Genomic DNA, 13,555 nt, shown 5'->3' on the forward strand with positions numbered 1-13,555 from the left:
TAGATGTGTAACCATGGCAAGACGAAAATTGTGCCATCTGTACTAAAGTATATTTTTAAAATATTTGTCTTTTTTGTGAAATTTTATTCTTACAATTCTCGATTATACAAATTAAATTGATGGGACATATGAACTCGTTGAAGTTATTTTGTTTCAGGGTTCCTTCCTGTTTCTGTTTTTTTGAAAAAAAGTGTTTGTCTCCCCTTTTTCCTGTCCCACCCTGCTACGCAATGTTCTGTATCCATGAAAACTCAGGCATGCTGCCAACAGTGCTTTAGAACCAGCCAGTATTGTGTGTTAGTGACACAGTTTAGAGGTTAAATATTTCTGGGGATATTTACATGGAATATTAAGTACTCTAATTTGAAATACATTTTATGTAATAGTGTCATAGGTCAAGCAGGTTTGCACAGAAGCTTGTCTTATTTCTGACCATTGCCCTTAATGTGCTTAGTTTTCTGTCAGACCCAAAGCTGATTGTCAGCTCTCATACATTTTAGCAAATCTCTGCTTGACTGAGTTGCATTATTAAATAGACCTATCCACTTTGGAACCAGGCAAAGTTGTTATGTTTTATGCAAATCTCCCTTTTGCATTCAACCTATTTTTTTGCTTCTTCCTTACTACTCCATTATTATTAGCTGCAGTCAATGCCAACCCAGATGGCAGATGATTCAAGCAGGCTTGGTAATTTACAGTGTAGCAAATTGCAAGAGAAGACTGTAGAACAAACTATGTCATTTCATGTACCATTAGCACAATCATTCTAAAATTCTGTGTAGACTCTGACTTATTACTTATTATGTAAATTTGCATTGAATGTTACTTTTTTTCTTAGCCTTAGAATATGAAAAAAATAATTGAATTTTAAAGCTATTAATGAGCAATGGGAGGCCTTCAAGCAGGTGATAGACTGGGTACAGACTAGACATTCCCAAGAGGAATACATGAAATGCATTCACAACAAAGTTCTGTGAATTACTCAAGATATAAGGTTAAAATGGGAAAAACATATAAAGAGCCTTATGATAATTCGGGCATATTATGCTTTTTTTCGTTCTTTCTTTCGTTCTTTTGTTCATTTGGTCCTTCTCTCTCGCGCTGTCTCTCAACCAAATCTCGCAATTAGTTCCTTCATATTTAATTAAAAAGAAATTATCTTTGTCCTCTTAAGTTTAGTCTGTCCCACACTCTCCTTCCCAAATTTATTGATATTTAAGACTATTTGTGTTTGAATATTTTTCTGGAGACTCCTGCCCATCATCTTATTAGTTTAAAACCTATTTACTCTTTACATTAGGTTCAACTCTCTTTCAACTGGAGTCTGCCACTTAGCACCTCCTTCCTTCTCAGTACTGATACCAGTATGCCACAACAGCCCTACTCATTTGCTTGACGTCTCGGTCTCTATGTCAGTTGTCACATGACTCCAGTGGATTTTTATCTTTGTGGACTTGCTTCATTGTTTATTTCCTAACTTGTAGTTGATAAGAAGGACCCCAGCCCTCTGCTTATCTGTGTTGTTTGTTAGAATTAAAGCCTTCCCTTTCCGATTTCCATTCCAAGTACCTGGAACCATCCCTTATCATGGCAGTCTTCTCTGTTATAGACCAATGCAACCTTACCAAAGTAAAGGCACCAAACTTAAAGGCTCTCCTGCTGGTTGGACAGGACCACCAAGCTAAAAGAGCATTGTTGCCCATGAAGAAAAAGAATGCCACCTTCAACCAAAAACTATCTTTGGTGATGGGCTTTCTGTCATAAGACAATAGTTTGATCCATAGTGGATAATTCTCCGTTAGACATTGGCTGGTTTAATTCAAGAGCCTCATTCTGGCATGTCAGTCCCTGCCATATTCACTGCAGTGGAAGACTGTGCTCTGTTTTCTCTGATCCCTTTTCTAAGCTTACTGAGCTTTTTGTTTATGCATACCTCTTTAAATGTCCTCTGAAACAGTCAGCCCTCGTTGGTCTTCGCCATTAGTAATTATCGCTTAATGATCAGTCTGAGTATTTGCCGTCATCACATTTTGATAACATGCAATGCCCTTGTAGTAGTGGAATGTATGTTCAGGCAGTTGTGATCCAGTAGCCAATTCATCTTATGGCAGCCTTGTGTACACAGCCATTTCCAACTAATGAATGTGGCCAAGCCAATCCATGCCTGGTGTGTAAGTATAGAGTTCGAAGAGAGGCGAAGGTTTTGAATTGTATTTGGCAAATACAAGAATAATTTAAAAAAAAAAATATGGTAGTAAAATGAAAACAGTGCAAGCAGACAGGTGTGATTGTCTGAACGTTTGCCAATAAACTGTTGTAGGCTGCAAAAGTGAGAAATACATTTTTTTGCCTTACAAAGAAGACGTTAAACTCATTTGATCTGGAAAGGAAATGAAAGGGAAAAATGTGACATTATTCACATTACTAATCAACCTGGTTGCTGAATAAACAGCTGTGTATCTTAATGTAATTAAATCTCAGAGGCCAAGGAGATGCATTCATGTATCCTTGAGGACATTGTAGGAATTCTGATACAAATCTTCCCAAAATCACTGAATACTGAAGAGGTGCCTGGGGACTATGAAAGGCAGATGTTGCACCTATTTTTAAAAAAAGGTAGCAAATGTGACCCAGAAAATTCCAGATAGTGGGATTACTTAATTGTGGGTAAAGTTATGAGGACTCTTATTGAATATAACATCCTGGAGCAGATGGATGAGAATAATACTGTCCATAAAAGATCACTACATCATAATGCACACGCCAGAAATAAAGTTATTTATATATTCATGGAAATATCCAATTTTTGAGAAATCACACAGAATCACAGGGTCATAACTGCACAAAAGGAGAGCAGTCAGCTCCATGAATCCATGCCAGCTCTCTGGAGCAATCTCCCACTCTAACCCTCCAGTTTTATTTTCTTTAATTGCCTACCCGATTTCCATTTGCAATCATGATTGTCTCCACTTTCACCACCTTCGTGGGTAGCAGATTCCTGGTTATTCTCACTTCCTTACATTCGAGCCTTTTATTGCTTATCTTAAATCTCTGTCCCATAGTCCTTGTATCACTGGCCGACTAACAAGATGACTTTTCTCTGTTTACCTTTTCTAAACGTGTTATAATTTTGTAAGATAGTTTCAAAGAACCATAGGGCTCCCCTCATTAGGGAAAAATGATGGTCAGTGAGTTTAACCTAAGAATCACCACAACTCAGCTGATGGGTGAAGTTGAGAAGGTGGGGCTTTCGTGGTGAGAATTGAAACCCTGCTGTTGGCAATACTTTGCATCATAAACCTGCCATCCAGCCTATGGAGTATCATTTGTATTCTTTGATCAGATCTCCCATCCATCATCTTTTTGTATCAAGGAGACCAGCTCTTTCACCCTAAGCTAGCTCTCAGAATGTAACTTTAAAAAAAGTTTTGGGACTTACACATGAAAGAACTGAAACCAACATGGTCATTCTAAAAGATGAGAGACTTAACAAACAGTCCAGGTCTTTTTCAATATATCATTTCAGTTGCATTACACTGTAAATTTTTGCTATAAATTCTGTGTCATACAATCTTATACTCCACAACCATCTGTTGAAGGAGCAGTTCGCCGAAAACTAGTGCTTCCAAATAAACCTGTTGGGCTATAACCTGGTGTTGTGTGATTTTTAATTTTGTGTACCCCAGTCCAAAACCAGCATCTCCAAATCATGACAACCAGTGACACCACTAACTGCCAGCTCAAAGTGGAGAGGATCTCCAAGAAGATCACTCATATCGACACAGGCATCAAGTTTCTGCAGAAATGCACATAAGCAGGAAAGATCGCAAAAGGATTACTAACCACAAACCCATGCAAGTTGACCTCGAAACACAAACTACGTGGAGAGACTTTGCCATAGCACCTCTTGCAAACCCCTCAATCATCTTGTGCACCAATTCTACAGCAGGCGCCACAACTTTGAAATTAAGATTGGAGTCCACGCTCTCAGCCTGCACTCAGGATACAGCAGTACAGTTAAGGGACATTGCCAAATAGGCAAGGCGACAAAACTACACCATGTGCGTACACACAAAGAACAAGAAACTGGAGAAATTTGGCATCACACCAGCAGTAGCCAAGCCTGCCCTGGCACCGCAGTGGAAAATGTAATCACTATGGGGAAGTCAATCGTCAACTTATCGGACCATACATTTCAACCGGAAGAGATTGAAATTCTTGCCAAGGGGCTCAATTTCTGCCCCACCAACAAAATGGACTCCATGGGTCTTGCAGCAGACACTGAGGAATTCATCAGACAAATGAGACTCCGGGAATTCTTTCAAGGTGCCAGCAGTGATCCCAATGACCCCACTAATGAACCTGAACAGTCGTCATAGGGATCTGTAGAGGGGTGACCAAAGAAGGATTCAACTTGGACCCCACCGGAGGGCCGCTGCCCTGGCTTGACATGTATGCTCAAACCGTCAGGAAATATATAAATGCCAGATTCATCAGTCACAGCCACAAAGTAGAGCAAAATATCACCCGATCACAACGTAATGCCATCCATTGTCTCAAAACCAGTCACAACATTGTCATCAAACCAACAGATTAAGAAGGAGCCATCGTCATTCAGAATAGAACAGTTCACTGCAAGGAAGTATACCAACAACTGAACAACCAGGAGCACTACAGACAACTACCAGCCAATCCCACCAAAGAACAGATCTGTGAACTAAAAACACTGATCAGGACTTTGGATCCAGTCCTTCAGATTTCCCTATGCGCCCTCCTCTCACGTACTACTTGCGTAGGCGATTTCTACTGCCTTCAGAAGATACACAAAGCCAACATACCATCATATCAGGCAATGGGACCCTGTGTGAGAACCTATGTTGAAGGCATCTTGAAACCCATTGTATAAGGACCCCTAGCATCTGTCGTGACACTACAGATTTCTTACAGAAATTCAGCACCCACGGACCAGTTGAACTGGGAACATTCCTCGTCACGATAGACATTTCAGCACTCTACACAGCATCTCCCACAATGACAGAATCACGGCAACAGCCTCAACTATTCAACACCAATAACTGCCAATCTCCAAGCACCGTCCTACAATTCATTCACTTTATACTTGGCCACAACATTTTCACCTTTGACCTTTCTTCATCCAGACACACTGAAAAGCCATGGGGACCCAATTTGCACCCCAATATACCAACAGTTTCATGCACAGGTTCGAACAAGACTTCTTCTCTAGGCAGAACCTCCAACCAACACTATACACCAGGTATATTGACGACATTTCCTTTCTCTGGACCCAAGGCAAGGAGTCACCGAAACAACTACACAGTGAGATCAACAAGTCTCATCCCACCATCAGACTTACCATGGACTACTCTTTAGTATCTGACTCCTCCTTGGACACATGCATCTCCATCAAGGATGGGCATCTCAGCACCTCACTCTACTGCAAACCCATGGATAACCTCACAACACTACACTTTTCCAGTTTCTACCCAGGACACATTAAAGCAACCATTCCCTACGGACAAGTCCTATGTATACACAGGATCTGCTCAGCTGAGGAGGAACGTGACAGACACTTAGAAGTACTCAAGGATGCCCTCATAAGAGTAGGGTACAATGCTCAACTCATCAGCCACCAGTTCTGACGAGCCACAGTGAGAAACTGTAATGATCTCCTAAGGAGACTGACATGAGCTGCAGCTAACAGGGTACCCTTCATTGTTCAGTACTTCCCAGGAGCCAAAAAAACTACACCATGTTCTTCACAGCTTGCAACACATTATTAAGTGACAATGTTAATCTCCAGCAACATGACCTGTGTGAAGTACTTAGCTCACTCAGCAAATGGGTCATCTTTGTCTTCTATTACATATTTGGAACTTTAACTGTTTCTTAAATTAAGTGGTTTCTCAAATGATTCTGAAATTAAAGAAGCAGATGCAGTCTTAAGCCCTTTTGGCTTTTCTAACTAACTTATAGGCATTTGCTGAAATGAGGACCTATAGATGGTGGGATCATTATCAAATTCTAGTTCCATCTTAGCAAACCAAATCCTGATTGCCTTTAGCATTTACAGCAATAGAGTCAACTGCAGTATAGAATGCAATCTTGTTAAACATTTAATGAAATTGTTATTGGAAAAAAAAGGCGTTGTTTTAGTATTCTCCAAGTTGTAGGAACTGGTCAGATGGGATTCCTTATTCTCCATGTAGCTGAGGTGTTCAAAACTAGTGGACATAAATAAGTTAATTTTAGATCAGTCATAATCTCATTGAATAGCGGAGCAGGCTCAATGGGCTTGCTGGCTGATTTCTTCTCCATCTCGTTAATCCAATAAGGAAGCAGAAATGTAGTGGTTGAGGAGAATAGATAAATAAATTTATGGGAAGTTGAATAAACACAAGAAAGAAATCTTAAAAGAATATGTTGTATGATGAGCTGAATATGGTAAGCAGCTTATGTGGAACATAAACACTAGCATAGTTTAACCAAATGGCTTGTTTTGCTGTGGTATGCGAAGATAAAAATAAAGTGGAATTTATCACTGACACACATCCTTCTATCCGAGCTTTGTTTTTTTTATCTGAAGACATGCTTTCAAAGATAGTTGATTCACAAAATCGCAATTATTATAGTGCAGAAGGAGACCATTTGGTCCATCCCTCCTACACATCATTGTCTCTTTGTGCCCATCTTATGTTTTATTTTGTACTTTTTAGTATTTGCCAAATATTTTATATGGCCCAAAATCCAACACCTTCATGACCAAGGCTATAAGTTTAGATTTGCCAGATTTTGTCAATTTCATAGCCAAATTGAGTGAATAAGAGAGACATGGCATTGCTGCCTCAGTGTCCTGCACTCAGGTTTGATTCCAGCCTTGGTGATTGTGTGGAGTTTGCACGTTTGCCCTGTGAATGCATGGGTTTCTGTCAGGTGCTTGGTTTTCTCCCACATTCCAAAGATGTGCAGGTTTGGTGGATTGCCATGCTAAATTGCCTGGTGTCCAGGATGTGCAGGCTAGGTGGATTAACCATAGTAAATGTGGGGATAGGGAGAGAAGGTGGGTTTGAGTGGGTTGCTGTTTGGATGGTTGGTGCAGACTCGATGGGCCACATGGCCTCTTTCCACACTGTAAGGATCTTATGAAAGATAGTTTAAGAAAAATTATGATTAAAGATTGTATTAAAGCATACATGTAATGTTTGAAAAAAGGTTTTACTTTCTACTTAGCAAGTCTTCCTGTTAATTGTTTCCATATTAAAAGCATAGAATAATCACATGATAGGGTACAAGAGAACGAATGGTAAGTAGACAAGAGTCGGGTAGTTTGCACCAGGCGGAGGTGGGTTTGAGGGTCGTTCAAGTCGATACAGACCATAGGAATTGGATCAGCAAACAAGTGTAAACAAAGAAGCGCAGTCGGTAATTAGTTCAATATGCCACTGAGAAATAATGCCTAGCTGAGTTGTCTCAGTATCTAAAATATACTTAACAGAAAAACAAATGGAATATTTTCAATAAATGTCTGGTTTCCAGATAGTCAAATTTAGGACATGCAACTAGTTGTAAATGAAAATAATGGGTGCTACACTCTGTTAAACTAATTTGAAATCTGAAATAGGTACTGCTGGTGTACCAAGAAGACTGTTGAATCCAACAATTCATTAACTACATGTAGAGTAATTGGCAAATTGCAGGTTGCCCAGGGTGATTTATAGGAGACAGCTTCTGTATTGTAGGGAACAATATCTGCCGATGGAAAGCACTGTGAAATCACTTACAGAAAAAATGGTATTATTAAAAGCTCCAACTCTAACACCTGCTCTGTTAATATAACCAAATATTAGGCCCCATAACAGGACACAGAACAGATAACATCTGTTTGGGTCTACAGCCATGAGAAAAAAATCTGGATTGTTAAAAGTATGAGACATTTCATAAATGAAAAGGCTGACAATTTGTGTCAGTTTGAGAAAAATAAACAGCTGTGCTGGTGAAAAGGCTGGCCTGGTGACCACGCTAGGAATCATTTTTACTCAGGAGTGTTGCTGATTACTTGCAGCAGCAGCTTCATTTTGAAATGCTGGCAATTATTTCTGTCTATTTTCCATCCTGTTATTGAAGTTGGACATTAATTGGTTCTCTCGTGGATAAGTCATTTGATTCATTGTTCTACTTTTTTATTGGAAACCTAAACAGCTGTATTCTTGGCTTTATAATTTGTGAATTTGGAGCCCTTCTGTCCTGCTTCATTGCAATATGCTATGACTTTAATCCACTGATTTCCTAATCTCTGAACTGCTTCACAAGTAATTCCCTCTGCAACAACCAAAACAATACCCTGCTATTATTGTACATCTTCTGGTAATTATTGAGCTTCTTGAGGAGATGGTGGTGAGTTTCCCTCTGAACCACTGTAGTCCATGTGCTTTGGGGGAAAATTCCCAGATTTCGACCTAGCGACAGTAAAGGAATAGTGATATATCTTTATCAGGCTGATGAATAGCTTAGATGACAACCTAAAGGTGGTGGTGTTCCAATGTATCTTACTGCTGTTGAAGTTGGTTGGTATTGGGTTTGGAAAGTACTGTCTAAGGAGCCTTGGTAAATTTCTGCAGTGCATCTTGCTTATGGTAGACAATCCTGTTACTGAATGCCAGTGGAGCAGCGAGTGAATATTTGTGGATGTGATGCAGGACTGTGCAGGCACAGAACTGTGTGTGGGGTGCGGGTGATAGTTGGCAGGGGTGTCAACAAGATCTGTCAGACAGGTGCTAGCAGCTCTTGCACTCAACGTTACCATGGAGTTTATGACTGCTACTGGAAGAGCTCACGAGAATTCCCAGACCATGGCCAATTCAGGACTAATGTAACTGATATGTGGGGGAAGTGGGGAGAATGTGGGGCAGAATGCATTGCAGGTAAAATAAGTGAATGGCCCCCTGTACTGATGTCGAGATTTTTGATGAGGCTCTGATTGCCTTTGATCAATGGGGAGAAAGCCTGCTGGACAAACTTTCCTCATTCCTGAAGAAGGGCTAATGCCCGAAACGTCGATTCTCCTGTTCCCTAGATGCTGCCTGACCTGCTGCGCTTTTCCAGCAACACATTTTGATCAATGGGGCCCTGGTCATTGCTTTACATTTGTGTAGCTCAAATGTTTCTTGCCACTTGTTAGTCAAAGTCAGAATGTTGTCCAGATGTTGCTGTGTGTGGACACTGACTGCTCAACTTCAGAGGATATGGTGGTGAATGATGTTGAACACGGCAGTCATCAGCATAATGTCATTAAGTTTGATGCCATTGGACAAGTGAAACTTTGCAGCATTATTTATAAATATGTTCATGTAAACACACTCAAACTTGAGGTTTCTGAATTTGGAAATAGTTATATTTAAAGCAATGTCTTTAAAGGATCCTATCTAAACTGCAATTACATATTATGTAATATCTACTCATGATGTGGTTACTCCGGTAACCATTTAATAGGTAGAATTATTGAACTTTTCTTGAATGGTTGGAATGGTATTTGTGGAGCATTGTTACAAGGTTAAACCTGTCGCAGCTGACCACGCACCACTCACTTAGGGCTATTAAACAGGATCCTCCAATTTGCATTGTAAGAAGTGAAGAATTTTTTTTAAATGGCAAATATATAGATTATTCATGCATTAAGGATATCAGATGTTTTTAAAGACACTGTAACAATTTTTCTTTGAAAGTAAAGCTAATTAAAAGACCTACAACAAAGTTGTGAAGAGAGCAATATGGTACATTTGATTAATTTATTTCTATCTTTGAGGGAACCTGAAAGAAATGTTTCTTTAATGTTGTCAGCACTTCTTCCAGTCCCTTTTGGCTCAGTAATTACATTGTTACAGAGCCAAGTCTTATTGGAGTTAAAGATATACTGGTGACATTTCCACCAAATTGGTAATAAAAGGAAGCTTCTTGACTCATAAGAGTACTGTCAGCCCAATTTTTTTTAACCAGTTTAAAGGCCCAGATAAATTCAATAAAGTGATAAAACTACTTTTTTTTATCATGTGCTGTTTTTCAGCTATTTTTCTAAGCTGTGTGCAACTGCAGTTTGACATTTCTATAATGCACAGTTTTGCAAAATTATATGAACTAATGCATTCAGAATGTTCTGTTCTCTGATGAAATTGGTCTAAGGTCATTATTTATGATATTCACAGATATTTTTAACATTCAGTTCAGCACAAAGAGGATAATGATTTATTCTGTGTGAAGCAGATTCCATTGAATGCGACACATACTTTACATGAGTAAAAAGATGTTCGTTCTTGGTGCCAGGAACAGTTGAAAGATAATTAACATAGGTAAGTTGAATAAAGGTATTTAAAAACACCCATTTATGACAACAACCTTGGGAATAGCCTTCAGGAATCTTTTAAGAGGGGATCAGTTAGCTGAGTTGACTGGACAACTGGTTTGTGAAGCAGAATGATGCCAATGGTGTGGATTCAATTCCCACATTACATGAAGTTACCTTGAAGGATTCTCCGTCTCAATCCCTCCCCTCACTTGAGGTGTGGTGACCTTCAGGATAAACCACTAAGAGTCATCTCTCTCTAATGAGAGTGCAATTTGATAGGATGATCAGTTTGATAGGATGATCAGTTAGCTGAGCTAATTGGATGACTGTTTTGCAATGCAGAATGATGCCAACAACATAGATTCAGTGTTCATGCTGGCTGGAGATACCATTAAGGTTCTACCTTCTCAAACTCTCCCCTTGTCTGAGGTGTGAGGTTTCTTGGGTTAAACCACCACTAGTTACCTCACCCTCTAAAAGGCGTCATTTCCACTACCTCCAAATGGACCCCACCACCAAGGTTATATTCCCCCCTCCCCCATCAGCGTTTTGAAAAGACCACTCCCTCTGTGACTCCCTCGTCAGGTCCACACCCCCCACCAACCCAACCTCCACTCCCGGCACCTTCCCCTGCAAGAAATGCAAAACTTGCGCCCACACTTCCCTCCAAGGCTCCAAGGGATCCTTCCAAATCCACCACAAATTCACCTGCACCTCCACACACATCATTTACTGCATCCGCTGCACCCGATGTGGCCTCCTCTATATTGGGGAGATAGGCCGCCCTACTTGCAGAACGTTTCAGAGAACACCTCTGGGACACCCAGATCAACCAACCCAACCACCCCGTGGCTCATCACTTCAACTTCCCCTCACACTCCACCAAGGACATGCAGGTCCTTGGACTCCTCCATCGCCAGACCATAGCAACACAACAGCTGGAGGAAGAGCACCTCATCTTCCGCCTAGGAACCCTCCAACCAATAGGGATGAACTCAGATTTCTCCAGTTTCCTCATTTCACTCCCCCCACCTTGTCTCCGTCCCAACCCTCAAACTCAGCACCACCTTCCTAACCTGCAATCTTCTTCCTGACCTCTCCACCCCCACCCCCACTCCGGTCTATCACCCTCACCTTAACCTCCTTCCACCTATCGCATTTCCAACGCCCCTCTCCCAAGTCCCTCCTCCCTACCTTTTATCTTAGCCTGCTTGGCACACTTTCCTCATTCCTGAAGAAGGGCTCACGCCCGAAACGTCGATTCTTCTGCTCCTTGGATGCTGCCTGACCTGCTGCGTTTTTCCAGCAACTCATTTTCAGCCCTACAGATGACTTCTCAATCTTGATCATTTTACCCCCACCCCTGTTTAAGAGACCTGCATTAAGGCAGATATGGCCTTTGTCAAAAGCTGTATTCCCACCCTCTCCCCTTACCCCTTTTAATAGCCTGTCCTACTCTGCAAAGCCTGATTTGTTTGTTTATTTTCTAAATCATAATGGATTTTCAAAATGAATGGTTTCTAGTGCCCCTTTGTCTCAGAGCATCAAGCTGGTACTAAGCTTCAAAGTCAGCAGAAACCCCTGAGCACTTACTATAGACAAATCTGAATGCCTAAACTTTCTCCGTTCCAATAACTTGTAGATTTCTATCGAAATTTTCCTAACCTGGAAGCTGACCATACCAAACTTTTCTGCTACTATAAATAGCTACCCTGAACTCCCACTAAAATTTACTTCTGAACTTTGGGCAACACGATGGCTCAGTGATTAGCACTGCTACCTCACAGCACCAGAGTGCTAGGTTCGATTCCAGCCTTGGGTGACTGTCTGTGGGGAGTTTGCACTTTCTCCCCATGTCTGCGTGGGTTTCCTCAGGGTGTTCCAGTTTCCTCTCTCAGTCCAAAGATGTGCAGGTCAGGTGAATTGGCCATGTTAAATTGCCCATAGTGTTAGGTGCTTTAGTCAGAGGGAAAATTGGTCAGTGTGGACTTGTTGGGCTGAAGGGGCTGTTTCCACACTGTAGGTAATCTAATCTAAAAAAAACTCAATTCTGTGTTCTGAACTCCAGTGAGTTCTGTGTTCTGAAGTTGAAACTAGTGGCTAATGGTTTTCCACCATGTGTCACAACCAGGTCTTCAGTCACATTCTTTCTGAACAATGCTGAGTTTAGGTCGCTGTTACAGAATTACTTGTTTGTTTTGTTATTAAACGTAAACCTTCAGAAAACGGTATTAGAAATCACACAACACCAGGTTATAGTCCAACAGGTTTATTTGGAAGCGTTAGCTTTCGGAGTGCCGTTCCTTAATCAGAACCACCTGATGAAGGAGTGATGCTCCGAAAGCTAGTGCTTCCAAATAAACCTGTTGGACTATAACCTGGTGTTGTGTCTACCCCAGTCCAACACCAGCAACTCCAATTCAGAGAACTAGCATCAATCAGCCTATATTTTTAAAACCATCCAATTTCCAAAATTATCATGTATATCACACCTTTCATCAGTGCTGAGAAAATAATGGTAAAATGAATTAGAGTCAGCGTGGATTTTTAAAATAACAAACATTTGATAATTCTTTTGGAGTTTATTTGAGGATGTTGCTTCTAGCATGAATAAAGTAGAACCAATGGGTGTAGTGCATTTAGATTTTCAGCAAGTTTTTGATAAGGTTTCACATGGAAAGCTCGTCATAAATTGAGGAATGCATTAGATTTACCAGTATGCTAGTTCTCTGAATTGGAGTTGCTGGTGTTGGACTGGGGTAACACCAGGTTATAGTCCAATAGATAGTAAGCAATGAATAGAAATAAATGGGTCATTTGCAGGACGGCAGGCTGTTATTAATGGGGTAGTACGAAGATACTAGGGTCACAGCTATTCGCAGTCTATTTAAGTGATTTAGATGTGGGAATCAATTGTAATATCCTTAAATTTGCTGATGGTGCTAAACTGCATTGGAGTGCAAGTAAGATGCAAGGAATCTTTAAGTGGACTTGGACCACTCTGTGAATGGGCTAGAACATGATAGATGGAATATAATGTGAATAAGTGTGAAGTTATCCACTTTGGTAGAAAAAAAACAGGAAAACACTATTTCTTTGGTGCAGGATTGGAAGTGTTAGTGCCCAAACAGACCTGGGTATTCTTGCTCATGTGTTACTAAAAGTTAGTATGCAGATACAGCAGTGAATGACTGAAGC

The 13,555-nt window shown here is 40.6% G+C and overlaps 1 protein-coding gene across 9 annotated transcripts in view; it reads left to right on the plus strand.

The window, feature by feature from the left end:
• Nucleotides 1-13,555, plus strand: part of LOC122564877 (disabled homolog 2-interacting protein-like) — a 699,362-nt gene that overhangs the window by 558,383 nt on the left and 127,424 nt on the right. Inside the window, exon 1 of one of the 9 annotated variants that reach the window (XM_087998391.1) lies at nucleotides 10,342-10,361. The exons of the other annotated variants lie outside the window; for them this stretch is intronic. The gene's annotated coding sequence lies outside the window, so the exon portion shown is untranslated. Of the gene's footprint in view, nucleotides 1-10,341; nucleotides 10,362-13,555 lie in introns of those variants that run through there. 9 annotated transcript variants of the gene reach the window in all.

This window comes from Chiloscyllium plagiosum, unplaced genomic scaffold (genome assembly GCF_037043375.1).
Source record: "Chiloscyllium plagiosum isolate Xiang-an unplaced genomic scaffold, Cpla_swu_hap1 HiC_scaffold_21, whole genome shotgun sequence".
NCBI classification, from domain to species: Eukaryota; Metazoa; Chordata; class Chondrichthyes; order Orectolobiformes; family Hemiscylliidae; genus Chiloscyllium; species Chiloscyllium plagiosum.